This window comes from Mustela erminea, chromosome X (genome assembly GCF_009829155.1).
Source record: "Mustela erminea isolate mMusErm1 chromosome X, mMusErm1.Pri, whole genome shotgun sequence".
Taxonomy (NCBI): domain Eukaryota; kingdom Metazoa; phylum Chordata; class Mammalia; order Carnivora; family Mustelidae; genus Mustela; species Mustela erminea.
In genome coordinates, this window is record NC_045635.1 from 64,450,129 (window position 1) to 64,465,098 (window position 14,970).

A 14,970-nucleotide genomic window follows, 5' to 3' on the forward strand; every position below is an offset into this window, starting at 1 on the left:
ACATGTATCCCATTTTGAATACAGGATTTACTAAACTTAAAAGAGGGAAAATAGATAAAACTGATGACTGAAATTTAAAACTTTTGTGTATTCAAAGATACCATTAAGAAAGTGAAGAGATGAGCCATACAACTGAAGAAAACTATTTTCAAATCATACATCTGAAAAGGTATTAATATCCTTTTGCATAATATATATATATATCCTTCAAATAAGATGGTATATCTTCTTTAAATGCTTTTTACTGGACACCTGGGTGGCTCAGTCCTTAAACTGCTGCCTTTGGCTCAGGCCATGATCCCAGGGTCCTGGTATTGAGCCCTGCCTCAGGCTCCCTGCTCAGCAGGAAGCTTGCTTCTCTCTCTCCCTCTCCCCCTGCTTGTGATCCCTCTCTCTCACTGTGTCTCTCTCTGTAAAATAAATAAATAAAATCTTCTTAAAAAATTAAAAAATAGATTTTTATCCTTTTAATAAATAATTTTTGTAATTTAACAATAAAAAAACAAAGGACCCAATTTAAAAATGGGCAAAGGACATAGACACCTGGGTGGCTTAGTTGGTTAGGCAACTGCCTCCCGCTCAGGTCACGATTCTGGAGTCCCAGGATCTGGAGTCCCAGGATCAAGTTCCACATCAGGCTCCCTGCTCAACAGGGAGTCAGCTTCTCCCTCTGACCCTCCCCCACCTCAAGCTTGCTGGCTCTCTTTCATTCTCTCTCAAATAAATAAAATCCTAGAAAAAAAACGGACAAAGGACATAGACATACACTTCTCCAAAGAAGATATACAAAGCGCCAGTAAACACATGAAAACTGTTCAAGATTATTAGTCATTAGAAAAGTGCAAATCAAAACCACAAGATACTATTTTACACTCATTAGGGTGGATATAATAATTTTTTAAATGAAAAGTAAGGGTTGGCAAGGGTGTAGAGAAACTGGAATCACACTATAGAGATAATCCTTGCATTGTGTAAGTCTCATTTGTGGAAATAGTGTTTTAAACATACCAACACCAACTATTTAAAAAGGCAACATTTATCAATCCTTTTGTAAAGTGAACAATCTTCCTAAGGCAAAACCACACACATTAACTAATCATCAGTTTTATAACTGTGAACTATTACGAATGATATTTTTTATTAAATCTAGACATGGTTGTCACTTTCTTCCTCTCTCTACCAAAATATGAAGCTGACTCAACCAGTACTACATACTAAATAAGCCCTTAAAGCCATCCTTTAGGAATGGTTAAAAAATCTCTACTGGGAAACAATGTGTTCAGCCTTCATGCTTATAGTCACACAATTTTTTTTTTAAAGATCTTATTTATCCATTTGAAAGACAGAGATCACAAGTAGGCAGAGAGGCAGGCAGAGAGAGAGAGAGAGAGAGAGAGAGAGGAGGAAGCAGGCTCCCTGTGGAGCAGAAAGCCGGGTGTGGGGCTCGATCCCAGGACCCTGGGATCATGACCTGAGCCAAAGCAGAGGCTTTAACCCACTGAGCCACCAAGGCGCCCCATAGTCACACAATTTTAACAGTGGCTTGATGAAGATGACCTGTGAAATCTGACCTGCCTATCTGCAAGTAGATCAAAAATATTTAATTCTTCCTGTAAACTAATCATATCATCAATGACAAGATTTTAGACGAGTCCTAATTTCAGTATTTGAGTCCTAATGTCAGTATTCATAACTACAGGCTAATTTCTTTCCCTTGGATATTTTACTATACTTTTTTTCCATGAGGAACTGTAGAATTCCAAATATTTTATGTGTATTCTTTTGTACTATTATTTTGGAGATACTGATGCACAGAGGAACTAGCCTCTTTTTAAATTAAATATTTTATCATGAGATAAATGTAGATTTATCATGAGATAAATGCAGTTTTAAGAAAGCTTCTGTGTATTCATTACCCACTTTCCTTCAATGATAATGTCTTACGTAACTATTTTTCACTTTCAATTCATTCATCTACCTGTTCCCATAGATGGGCTGCTGTGCTTCAGACACAACAATGAACCACACAGTCTCTGAAATTTAGTTATACGATCATGGGTATGATCACATTGACCAAAATGGTTTTTCTGGAAAAATGAACAGTAAGTAATTTAAAATTTTTGTTCACGTCATGATTGTTTAAAATAGCACAGACAAAAATACTATTATCCAAGCAGGAAAGAGTTACATTATCTCTGTTCACAAGATGGCATCTTATATTTAGAAAACCTTAACTGTATCACAAAAATTTCTGAGACAGTTAATAAACAAATTCAGTAAAGTTAGTGGATACAAAATCAACACACAAAAACCAGTTGCATTTCTATACACAAACAACGAACAGTCCAAAATGGAAATTAAGAAACTGATTCCATTTAAAACAGCACTGAAAACAATTAAATATTTTAGAATTAATTTAACCAAGGAAGCTAAAGATTTGTACAGTGATAATTGCAAAACAGCACTGTTTTCACTACTCAAAGAAATTAAAGACACATATAAATGGAAACCCTGTGTTGATGGATTAGAAAAAGTAAATATCGTTAAAATAACAATATTACACAAACTACCTAGAGATTTGTTTCAACCCCTATCAAAATCCCAATGCAATTTTTGCAAAAATAGAAAAACCCATCCTAAAATTCATGGAGAAACTCATTGAATCCCAAAACACCAAAACAATAATGAAAAAGAAGAAAGTTGGAGAGATCACACTTCTTGATTTCAAAACAAACAGCAGAGGGGCGCCTGGGTGGCTCAGTGGGTTAAGCCTCTGCCTTCGGCTCAGGTCATGATCCCAGGGGCCTGGGATCGAGTCCCGCATTGGGCTCTCTGCTCAGCAGGGAGCCTGCTTCTCCTCATCTCTCTCTCTGTCTGTCTCTCTGCCTATTTGTGATCTCTCTGTCAAATAAATAAATAAAATCTTAAAAAAAAAAAGTTCAAAACAGCAGAGCTAAAATAATCGAAACAGTGTGGTCTGGACAAAAGGACAAATATACAGACCAGTGGAATAGAGAACTCAAAACTAAACCATTGTATAGATATGGTCAATGATTTTCAACAGGGGGGTTGAGATATTCAATTGAGAAAGAACAGTTCTTTCAACAAATAGTGTGGAAAACTTTCCACATGCCAAAGACTGAAGCTGGACCCTTGCCTGACATCACATATAAAAATTAACACAAAAAGCATCAAAAAGCTAAACACAGTAGCTAAAACTATTAAAATTTCTGGAAGAAAACATAGGGGAAAATTCTTCATGACATTATATTTCATGATGATTTCTTGAATACGACAGAAAAAGTGCAACAGAAGAAAAAAAAATAGACAAACTGGATTTCATCAAAATGAATACCTTCTGTGCATCAAAGTACACCATCAAGAGAGTGAAAAGACAACCCAAAGAATATGAGAAAATATTTCCAAATCATATATCTGAAATGGTATTCATATCCAGGACATAAGAAAATCCTAGAACTCAACAACAACAAAAATTTAAGGAGCACCTGGGTGGCTCAGTCAGTTAAGTGTCTGCCTTTAGCTCAGGCCATGATCCCAAAGTCCTGAGATCAAGCCCTGCATCGAGCTCCCTATTTGGCAAGGAGTCCGCTTCTCCCTCTCCCTCTGTCTCTTTCTGCTGATGCCCCTGCTTGTGCTCTTTCTCTGTCAAATGAATAAATAAAAAACTTAAAAAAAATTAAAGATCGGGGCGCCTGGGTGGCTCAGTGGGTTAAGCCGCTGCCTTCGGCTCAGGTCATGTTCTCAGGGTCCTGGGATCGAGTCCCATATCGGGCTCTCTGCTCAGCAGGGAGCCTGCTTCCCTCTCTCTCTCTCTGGCTGCCTCTCCATCTACTTGTGATTTCTCTCTGTCAAATTAATAAATAAAATCTTAAAAAAAAATTAAAGATAGGCAAATGACTTAAATAGACATTTCTCAAGAAGAAAAGATGTACAAATATCCAATGAGCACACATAAAGAGACTCTACATTGCTAATTATTAGGGAAAAGCAAACCAAAACCACAATGAGATACCATTTCACACACATTTATGTTACAAAAAAATGGAAAATAACAAATCCTGATAAGGATGTAGAGAAATTAGAACCCTGAATGTACTGCTGGTAGGAATACTGAACGGTTCAAGCACTGGAGAAAAACAGTATGGTAATACTTCAAAAAGTAAACATGGAATTGCCATATGACCCAGCAATTCCACCTCCAAGTATGTATCTAAAAGAAATTGAAAGCTGGGACTTACACACCAACATTCATACCAGCATTATTTATAAGAACCAAAAGGTACAAATAACCAAAATCCATCAAAGATAGATAAATGGAAAAATAAAACACAACAGATACATGAAATAAAAGGAATGATATTCCCCAAAAAGAATGAAATTCTGACACATGCTATAACCTAAATGAAATTTGAAAACCTTATACTAAATGAGTAAGCCAGACACAGCAAAAGAACAAATATTGTATAAATTCCACATAGTTGAGGTTCCTGAAATAGCCAAATTCATAGAAAAGGAAAGCGTATTACAAGGCTGGAAGGGGGAGGTAATACACAGTTACCGTTAATGGAAACAGTTTTGTGTTGAAAATAATGAAAATGTTCTTGAAATGGAGAGTGATAACGATTGTACAAGAATGTCAATGTATGTATCTAAAGGCAATGAATCACACACTTAAATATGGTTAAAATGGTAAATATCTTTAAAAACTTTCCAATATCTGAGACAAATATTATAAAGTTATTGGGGGAGTTTGTGTTGCACATGGCCACTAAAGATAAAAACAAAGAACTGCATTGCTTACACTAGAGAAAATTTGGAAATAACCCAATTATTAACAAATAAACAGAATGAATAGACTGTTCACACAACACAATCCTATACAGCACTTAAATAAATGAACCAGAACCACATGAATCAATATAGACTAAAAACAGTTCAAATGGGACTTCAGCTTCATTTACAAAATTCTAGGATTATAAAAGTCTGAAGGAAATATCATTAAATTTTAAGTGCCATTTATTTTAATAATAAAACAACTTATCTTCATGTAAGCCCACAAAACAAGCCCCAACAAATTAAAAAATATTGAAGTCATACCATACATATATTCTAAACACAACATTCTTAAACTAGAAGTCAACCACAAGAAAAAATCTAGAAAGACTACAAATACATGAAGATTAAATAACATGCTACTAAACAATGAATGGGTCAACCAAGAAATCAAAGAAGATATAAAACAGGACATGGAAACAAAGGAAAATGAAAACACAATGGTCCAAAACCTCTGGGAGGAAGCAAAAGTGGTTCTAAGAGGAAAGCTTATACCAATACAGGTATATATCAAGATGCAAGAAAAATCTCAAATAAACAACCTAACCTTAAACCTAAAGGAGCTAATGAAAGAAAAACAAACAAAACCTAAAACCAGCAAAAGAAAATAAAGATTAGAGCAGAAATAAATGATACAGAAACTAAAAACAAAAACAATAAAACAGATCAATGAAACCAGAAGCTGATTTTTCTGAGATCAACAAAGTCTGGCTAGAGCTTTATCAATTTATCAAGAAAAAAAGAGAAAGGACTCAAATTAATAAAGTCATAAATAAGAGAAAAGAAATAACAACCAACACCAGAGAAATACAAGAGAATATTAAGAAAAATACTAATACCAACAAATTGGACAACAAATTCATTTACATGACATCTTAAATTCCTAGAAACATATAAATTACCAAAAAAGAAACAGGAAGAAATAGAAAATTTGAACAGATGAATAACCAGCAAAGAAACTGAATCAGTAATCAAAAAACTCCCAACAAACACAAGTCCAGGACCAGATGGCTTCACAGGTGAATTCTACCAAACAATTAAGAGTTGGCTGGGGCGCCTGGGTGGCTCAGTGGGTTAAAGCCTCCACCTTCGGCTCAGGTTATGATCCCAGGGTCCTGGGATCCAGCCCCACATCGGGCTCTCTGATCAGCAGGGAGCCTGCTTCCTCCTCTCTCGCTTCCTGCCTCTCTGCCTACTTGGGATCTTTGTCTGTCAAATAAGTAAATAAATTCTTTAAAAAAAAAAAAAAAAGAGTTGGGCGCCTGGCTGGCTCAGCGGGTTAAAGCCTCTGCCTTCAGCTCAGATCATGATCCCAGGGTCCTGGGATCGAGCCCCGAGTCAGGCGCTCTGCTCAGTGGGGAGCCTGCTTCCCCCTCTCTCTCTGCCTGCCTCTCTGCCTACTTGTGATCTCTCTGTCAAATAAATAAATAAAATCTTCAAAAGAAAAAAAAGAGAGAGCATTAATACCTATTTTTCTCACAGTATTTCAAAAAAAAAAAAAAGGAAAAGGAACTAAAACCTCTACACTATAAGGCCAGCATTACTCTAATACCAAAACCAGATAAAGACACAACTAAAAAAGAGAACTGAAAGCCAACATCCATGATAAACATAGACGTAAAAATTCTCAACAAAATACTAGCAAGGGGAATCCAACAGTACATTAAAAAAATAATTAAAAAAAAAAAAAAAGCATTCACCAGGATGCCTGGGTGGCTCAGTCTGTTAAGGATCCGCCTTTGGCTCAGGTCATGATCCCAGGCTCCTAGGATCGAGTCCCACATCGGGCTCCTTGCTCAGCAGGGAGCTTGCTTCTCCCTCTCCTTCTGCCTACAACTCCCCCCTGCTTGTGCTCTCTTTCTGCCAAGTAAATAATAATAATAATAAAATCTTTTTAAAAAATCACTCACCATGATCAAGCGGGATTATTCCTGGGTTTCAAGAGTAGTTCAATATTCACAAATCAAGCAACGTGATATATCACATTAATAAGAGAAAGGATGAAAACCAGATGATTTCAATATATGCAAAAAAAAAAGCATCGACAAAGTATAACATCCATTTATGATATAAACTCTCAACAAAGTAGGTTTAGAGGGAATATACTTCAACATAATAAGGGCCACATACGAAAAGCCCACAGCTAATACCAGTTTCCCCAATGGAAAAATGGGGAAAAAAACTGAGAGCTTTGCCCCTAAGGTCAGGAACTAGATAGGGATGTCCACTCTCACCACTTTTATTCAACAACGTACTGGAAGTCCTAGCCTCAGCAATCAGAGAAGAGAAAGAAATAAAGGGCATCCAAATTGGTAAGGAAGAAGTAAAACTCACTATTTGCAGATGACATGATACTCTCTATAGGAAACCCAAAGATTCCACACACACAAAAAAAATTGCTAGAGCTAATACATCAATTCAGTAAAGTCGCAGGATACAAAACCAACATACAGAAATCTGCTGAATTTCTATATATCAATAATGAAGTAGGAGAAGGGAAAATTAACAATCTCATTTACAACTGCACCAAAAATAAGACACCTAGGAATTAACAACAAAGTGAAGCACCTGTACTCTAAAAACTATACAACACTGATGAAACAAACTGAAGAGGACACAAACAGAAAGACATTCTATACCCATGGATTAGATTAACAGATATTGTTAAAACGTCTATACTACCCAAAGCAAACCACACATTTAACGCAATCTTTACCAAACTACCAACAACACTGATTTTTAAAACACAGCCAAATCTTTGCTTTTTTAAAAGTAAGCTCTGCCCAACATGGGGTTTGAACTCAGAGCCCCAAAATGAAGAGTCCCATGCTTTACTGACTGACCTAGAAAAGCACTCCAGTAGCATTTTTCACAGAACTAGAACAAAAAAATCTTAAAAATTTGTATGGGACCAAGAAGACCCCAAATAGCCAAAGCAATCTTAAAAAAGAAAAAGAAAGCCGGAAGTATCACAATTCAGGATATCAAGTTATATTACAAAGCTGTAGTTCTCAAAACAGTATGATACTGGCACAAAAACAGAAACACAGAACAGAACAGAAAACCCAGAAATAAACCCACAACTATATGGTCAATCAATCTTCAACAAAGCAGGAAGGAATATCCAATGGGAAAGGACAGTCTCTTCAACAAATGGTGTTGGCAAAACTAGACAGGTACATGCAAAAGAATGAAACTGGACCATTTTCTTACACCACACACAAAGATATTTCAAAATGGATAAAAGACCTAAATGGGAGATAGGAAACCATTAAAATCTCAAAAGAAAGCACAGGTAGTAAAGTCCCTGATATCGGCTGTAAGAACTAGATAGGTCTGAGACAAGGGAAACAAAGCAAAAATAAACTACTGGGCTTCATCAAAATAAAAAGCTCCTGCACAGCAAAGGAAAACATCAACGTAAAAAAACTAAACGTAAAAACAACGTAAAAAAACTAAAAGGGAACCTAATGAATGGGAGAAGACATTTGCAAATGACATATCTGATAAAGGGTTAATATCCAAAATACATAAAGAACTTATACAAATCCAAAACCAAATAATCCAATTTAAAAATGAGCAGAAGACATGAACAGACATTTCTCCAAAGAAGACATTCAGATGGCCAAAAGACAAAAAAAAAATGATGCTTAATGTCACTCATCATCAGGAAAATGCAAATCAAAACTATAATGAAATATGATCTCATACCTGTCAAAATGGCTAAATTCAAAAACAGAAGAAAACAGTGGTAGCAAGGATGTGCAGAAAAAGGAACCCTCATGCATTGTTGGTGGGAATGCAAGCTGGTGCAGCCACTCTGGCATACAGCATGGAGGTACCTCAAAAAGTTGCAAACAGAGATACCCTATGACCCAGCAATCGCACTACTGGGTATTTACCCTAAAGATACAGATACAGTGATCCAAAGGGGCACATGCACACAATGTTTATAGCAGCAATGTCCACAATAGCCAAACTATGGAAAGAACCTAGATGTCCATCAACAGATGGATAAAGAAGATGTGGGGTGTGTGTGTGTGTGTGTGTGTGTGTGTGTGTGTGTGTGTCTGTGTGTGTATACACAAAACAATGGAATTCTATGCATCCATCAAAAATGAAATCTTACCATTTGCAATAATGTGGGTGGAACTAGAAGGTATTATGCTGAGCGAAATAAAGTCAATCAGAGAAAGACAATTATCATATGATCTCCCTGATATGAAGAAGTTGAAAGGCAGAGTGGGGGGTTTGGGGGTAGGGAAGGAAAAAATGAAACAAGATAGGATCAAGAGGGAGACAAACCATAAGACACAATCTCACAAAACAAACTGAGGGTTACTGGGGCGAGAGGGGGTATGGAGAGGATGGTTAGGTTATAGATATTGGGGAGGGTATGTGATATGGTGAGTGCTGTGAAGTGTGTAAGCCTGACGATTCACAGACCTGTAACCTTGGGGCAAATAATACATTACATGTTGATAAAAATAATTAATAGGGGAAAAAAACCAAAAATGCCCAAAAAAAGCAAGTTGTGAAATAATATGTACTTAATGGTGTCAAACTCATAAAGCTGAAAAATTCTAAATAATGTTTGTTTATGGATGCAGATAAATTTATCCATACTTGTATATATATATAGAAGATATAAGACCTCACCTCTATCTTCTAATGTTTTATTTCTTTAAAAGAAATCTGAAGCAAATATGACGTAAGATTTCATAAAGCTAGGTGGTAGGTGCAGAAGTATTTATAGTATCTGAAATTTTTCCCAATTAAATAATACATTCAGAGCATGAATGTTCTAAAACTCATTAGTTATTTGTTTACATAGTTGTTTACATTCAATAACTTAAGTCTAAAAATATACTGATGAAGTATTGAGAATGTAAGCTTCAATACCTCACTTCTTTTTAGACAGAACAAAAGCATCCTTCTATCCTTCATATATTAAGTTTGATAATAAAAACTAAAGGAAATCTTCAAAATATTAAGTGTAAGAATTAATGAATTTGCCTCCCATCTTTATTTAATCAGCACTTATTATATGGCAACTATAAGCATGTAAAACAATCTAATACCATAAATGCCTTTTTCTGTCACAAGTCACCCAGTCATATGTAGACCAACGTATATTTGGACACATTACAAAAGACCAAAGTCAAAAATTTTAAAAGAGCTAAACAAACACTAAAACAGGGACGCTGGCCTTCAGAGCAGTTCTTAAATGGAAAATTTTAAAAGAGATTCCTAAAATAGCAGATTAGTTTACTGTGCCACTCTGGGACATACAAAGACATCCTAGAATATCTTTTTAAAACCAGCAAAAACACTCAAAACCCTCCTTATACATCCAATTAAGATATGGCTAAATATGAATTACTAGTACATGAGCAAAATATTCTAACGAAGGTTCACAGTATATTAAATCAAAGTTCAAACTGAGAAGCACTGGAACCAGACACTAAGCCTTGTCATAACCAGAAACCTGGGACATAAATGGTCATTCACAAAAATAAAGCTCATGCAAAACAAGAAATCTCATAACATAAATACAGCTGATAACTCCTAAATCATACCTTATCCAGATCTTAATTATAAATTACTTAAAAAGTAGAGGTTTGGGTACTGGGGTTGCTCAGTCACTTAAGCAGTTGCCGACGGCTCAGGTAATGATCCCAGGATCCTTCAAGTCCCACATCAGGCTCCCTGCTCGACAGGGAGTCTGAATCTCTCTCCTCTGCCCCCACCCCCTTTATGCTCTCTCTCCCAAATAAACAAAATCTTTTTTTTTAATTAAGCTTGCTTTTTAAAATAATAAGGAATAGGGAGAGATTATCGAAGTACTCAAAAAAATTCATAGCAACTTTTCAATGGACCAGGCCTTTAACCAATTTCACTCCAATGTCTTGAATTTACAATAAATCAATCATGGATATAACTAAACAATGACTCTAGACAATGACATGAAAACTTCACAAATACATATGACACTAGGAAAAAACGGCTCTCATGGGTGACAGAATATCTATTTCACTGCTTTATCCCCTAGTAACCAGCAAAACAATCATCTAACAATTATTTGCTGAAAAAACTGAACAATCAAAACAGTCCTTATCTTCTTTCTACTCTTGTATGTTTGATACAGTGACAAAAAATATTCCCCCTATATTTTTTTAACTTTTTATATAAATTCCAGTTACTTAACATACACAGTAATATTAGTATCAGGTGTGCAATTTAGGGATTCCACACCAACATATAATACTCAGCACTCATGAAAACTGCACTCCTTAAACACATCACCTATTTAATCCATCCACCCACCCACCTCCCCTCTGGTAACCATCCATTTGTTCTCTATAGTTAAGAATCTGTACCTTAGTTTGGTTGTCTTTTTCCCTAAGATCATTTTGAGTCTTATAATCCACATATGAGTGAAATTATGACTTATTTTGTGGAGCATAATACCGTCTAGCTCCATCCATGTCGTTGAAAATGGTAAAATTTCATTCTTTTTAATGGCTGAGTCATGTTTCATTGTGTGTATATATACACCACTTTATCTATTAATCAGTCAATGGACATTTGGGCTCCTTCCATAATTTTGCTATTGTAGGTAATGCTGCTACAAACATCAAGGTGCACATATCCCTCTTAGTATTTTTTAATTCCTTGGGTAAACATCTAATAGTACAATTGCACAATCGTAAGGTAGTTCTATTTTTTTTAAAGATTTTATTTATTTGACAGAGATCACAAGTAGGCAGAGAGGCAGGCAGAGAGAGAGGAAAGGAAGCAGGCTCCCTGCTGAGCAGAGAGCCCTATGCGAGGCTTGATCCCAAGACCCTGAGACCATGACCAGAGCTGAAGGCAGAGGCTTTAACCCACTGAGCCACCCAGGCACCCCAAGGTAGTTCTATTTTTAACTTTTTGATGAATCTCCATGCTGTTTTCCAAACTGGCTGCAACCAGTTTGCATTCCCATCAACAGTTTAAGAGGGTTCTCCTTTCTCCACATCCGTGCCAAAACCTGTTCTTTCCTGTCTTCTTAATTTTATCCATTCTGACTGTGATCATTGCAGTTTTGATTTGTATTTCTCTGATGATAAGTGACATTGAGCATCTTTTCATGTGGCTGTTAGCCATTTGGATATCTTCTTTGGAAAAATGTCTCATTCATGTCCTCTTGCCCATTTCTTAACTGGATTATTTGCTTTCTGGGTATTGAGTTTTTAAGTTCTTTATAGATTTTGAATACTAACCCATTATCAGATTGGTAATTTGCAAATATCTTCTCCCATTCCATAGGTTACCTTTTAGTTTTGATTGCTTGCTTCACTGTGCAGAAGCTTTTTATCTTGATAAAGTCCAAACAGTTCATTTTTGCTTTTGTTTCCCTTGCCTCCAGAGACACGTCTAGTAAGAAGCTGCTACAGCCAAGGTCGAAGAGGTTCCTGCCTTTGTTCTCCTCCAGGATTTTGATGGTTTTCTGACTCACATTTAGATCTTTAGTCAATTTTGAGTTTATTTTTGTATGGTGTAAGAAAGTGGTCCAGTTTCATTCTTCTGCATGTGGCTGTCCGGTGTTCCCAACATCATTTGTTGAAAAGACTGTCTTTTTTCCCACCAGATATTCTTTTCTGCTTTGTCAAAAATTAGTTGACCATATAATTGTGGGTCCATTTCTGAGTTTTCTCTTCTGTTCCATTGATCTATGTGTCTGTTTTCGTACCAGTACCATACTGTCCTGATGATCACAGCTTTGTAATATAGCTTTAAGTCCAGAATTGTGATGCCTCCAGCTTTTTCTTTTTCAAGTTGCTTGTGGTATTTAGTGTCTTTTGTGGTACCATACAAATTTTCTGATTGTTTCTTTAAGCTCTGTGAAAAATGCTGATGGTATTTTGAGAGGGATTGCACTGAATGTGTAGATTCACACTGGTTCTTCCAATCCATAAGTATAGAATGTTTTTCCGTTTCCCTGTGTCATCTTCAATTTCTTTCATCAGTGTTTTGTAGTTTTCAGATTATAGACCTTTTACCTCTTGGTCGGGTTTATTGCTAGACATCTTCTTTCTCCATAAAATTGTAAAAGGGTTTGATTACTTGATTTCTCTTTCTGCTACTTCATTACTGGTGTATAAAAACACAACAGATTTCTGTATGTTGACTTTGTATCCTGGAACTTCACTGAATTCTTTTATCAGATCTAGCAATTTATTGGTCGAGTCTTTTGGGTTTCTATATAAAGTATTATTTCATCTGCAAACAGTCAAAGTCTGAGTTCTTCCTTGCCAAGTGGGAGGCCTTTCCTTTTGTTGTCTGCTTACCGTGGCTAGGACTTCCAATATTATGCTAAATAATGGTGGTATGGGTGGACATCCCTGTTTTGTTCCTAACCATAGAGGAGGGGAAAAGGCTGGTTTTCCCCCACTAAGGATACCATTAGCTGTGGGGTTTTCATATAAGGCCTTTATGATGTTAAGAAACGTTCCCTCTGAACCCTATTACACTCTTGGTGGGAATGCAAGTTGGTGCAGCCTCTTTGGAGAACAGTGTGGAGATTCCTCAAGAAATTAAAAATAGAGTTTCCCTATGACCTGGCAATTGCACTCCTGGGTATTTACCCCAAAGATACAGATGTCATGAAAAGAAGGGCCATCTGTACCCCAATGTTTATGGCAGCAATGGCCACGGTCGCCAAACTGTGGAAAGAACCAAGATGCCCTTCAACGGACAAATGGATAAGGAAAACGTGGTCCATATACACTATGGAGTATTATGCCTCCATCAGAAAGGATGAATACCCAACTTTTTTATTTTAAAGATTTTATTTACTTACTTGAGAGAGAGAGAAGGTGAGAAAGCGCATGAGAGGGGAGAAGGTCAAAGGGAGAAGCAGACTCCCTGCTGGAGCTGGGAGCCTGATGTGGGACTCGATCCCGGGACTCTGGGATCATGACCTGAGGCAATGGCAGTTACTTAACTAACTGAGCCACCCAGGCATCCCTGAATACCCAACTTTTGTAGCAACATGGACGGGACTGGAAGAGCTTATGTTGAGTGAAATAAGTCAAGCAGAGAGAGTCAATTATCATATGGTTTCACTTATTTGTGGAGCATAACAAATAGCATGGAGGACATGGGGAGTTAGAGAGGAGAAGGGAGTTGGGGGAAACTGGAAGGGGAGGTGAATCATGAGAACTATGGACTCTGAAAAACAATCTGAGGGGTTTGAAGTGGGGGGGGCAGTGGGAGGTTGGGGGAACCAGGTGGTGGGTATTAGAGAGGGCACGGATTGCATGGAGCACTGGGTGTGGTGCAAAAATAATGAATACTGTTATGCTGAAAATAAATAAAATTTAAAAAAACTTTTAAGAAAAAAAAAAGAAACGTTCCTTCTAACCCTACTTTGTTGAGGGTTTTGTTTTTTTTTTTTAAGATTTTATTTATTTATTTGTCAGAGAGAGAGAGAGTAGGCAGGCAGAGCAACAGGCAGAGGCAAAGGGAGAAGCAGGCTCCCTGCAGAACAAGGAGCCCGATGTGGGACTCGATCCCAGGATGCTGGGATCATGACCTGAGCAGAAGGCAGCTGCTTAACCGACTGAGCTACCCAGGCATCCTGTTGAGGGTTTTTATCAAGAATGGATGTTAGGGGCGCCTGGGTGGCTCAGTGGGTTAAGCCTCTGCCTTTGGCTCAGGTCATGATCTCAGGGTCCTGGGATCAAGCCCTGCTCAGCGGGGAGCCTGCTTCCTCTTCTCTCTCTCTGCCTGCCTCTCTGCCTACTTGTGATCTCTATCAAATAAATAAATAAAATCTTTTAAAAAAAAAGAATGGATGTTATACTTTGTCAAATACTTTCCTGCATCAACTGAAAGGAACATATGGTTCTTACCATTTTATTAATGTGGTATATCATACTGATTGACTTAGGAATACTGAACCACTGTCGCAGCCCAGGAATACATGATACTTTGAATGTAGTGTTGGATTCAGTTTGCTAATAGTTTACTGAGAATTTTTGCATCCATGTTCATCAGGCATATTGGCCTGTATTTCTCTGTTTTAGCAGAGTCTTTATTTGGTTTTGGTATCAGGATAATACTAGCCTC

General features: G+C 37.0%; 1 protein-coding gene across 8 annotated transcripts in view; it reads right to left on the reverse strand.

Moving 5' to 3' along the window:
• ATRX (ATRX chromatin remodeler) overlaps positions 1 to 14,970 on the reverse strand; it is a 290,605-nt gene that overhangs the window by 244,795 nt on the left and 30,840 nt on the right. The window lies entirely within an intron of this gene.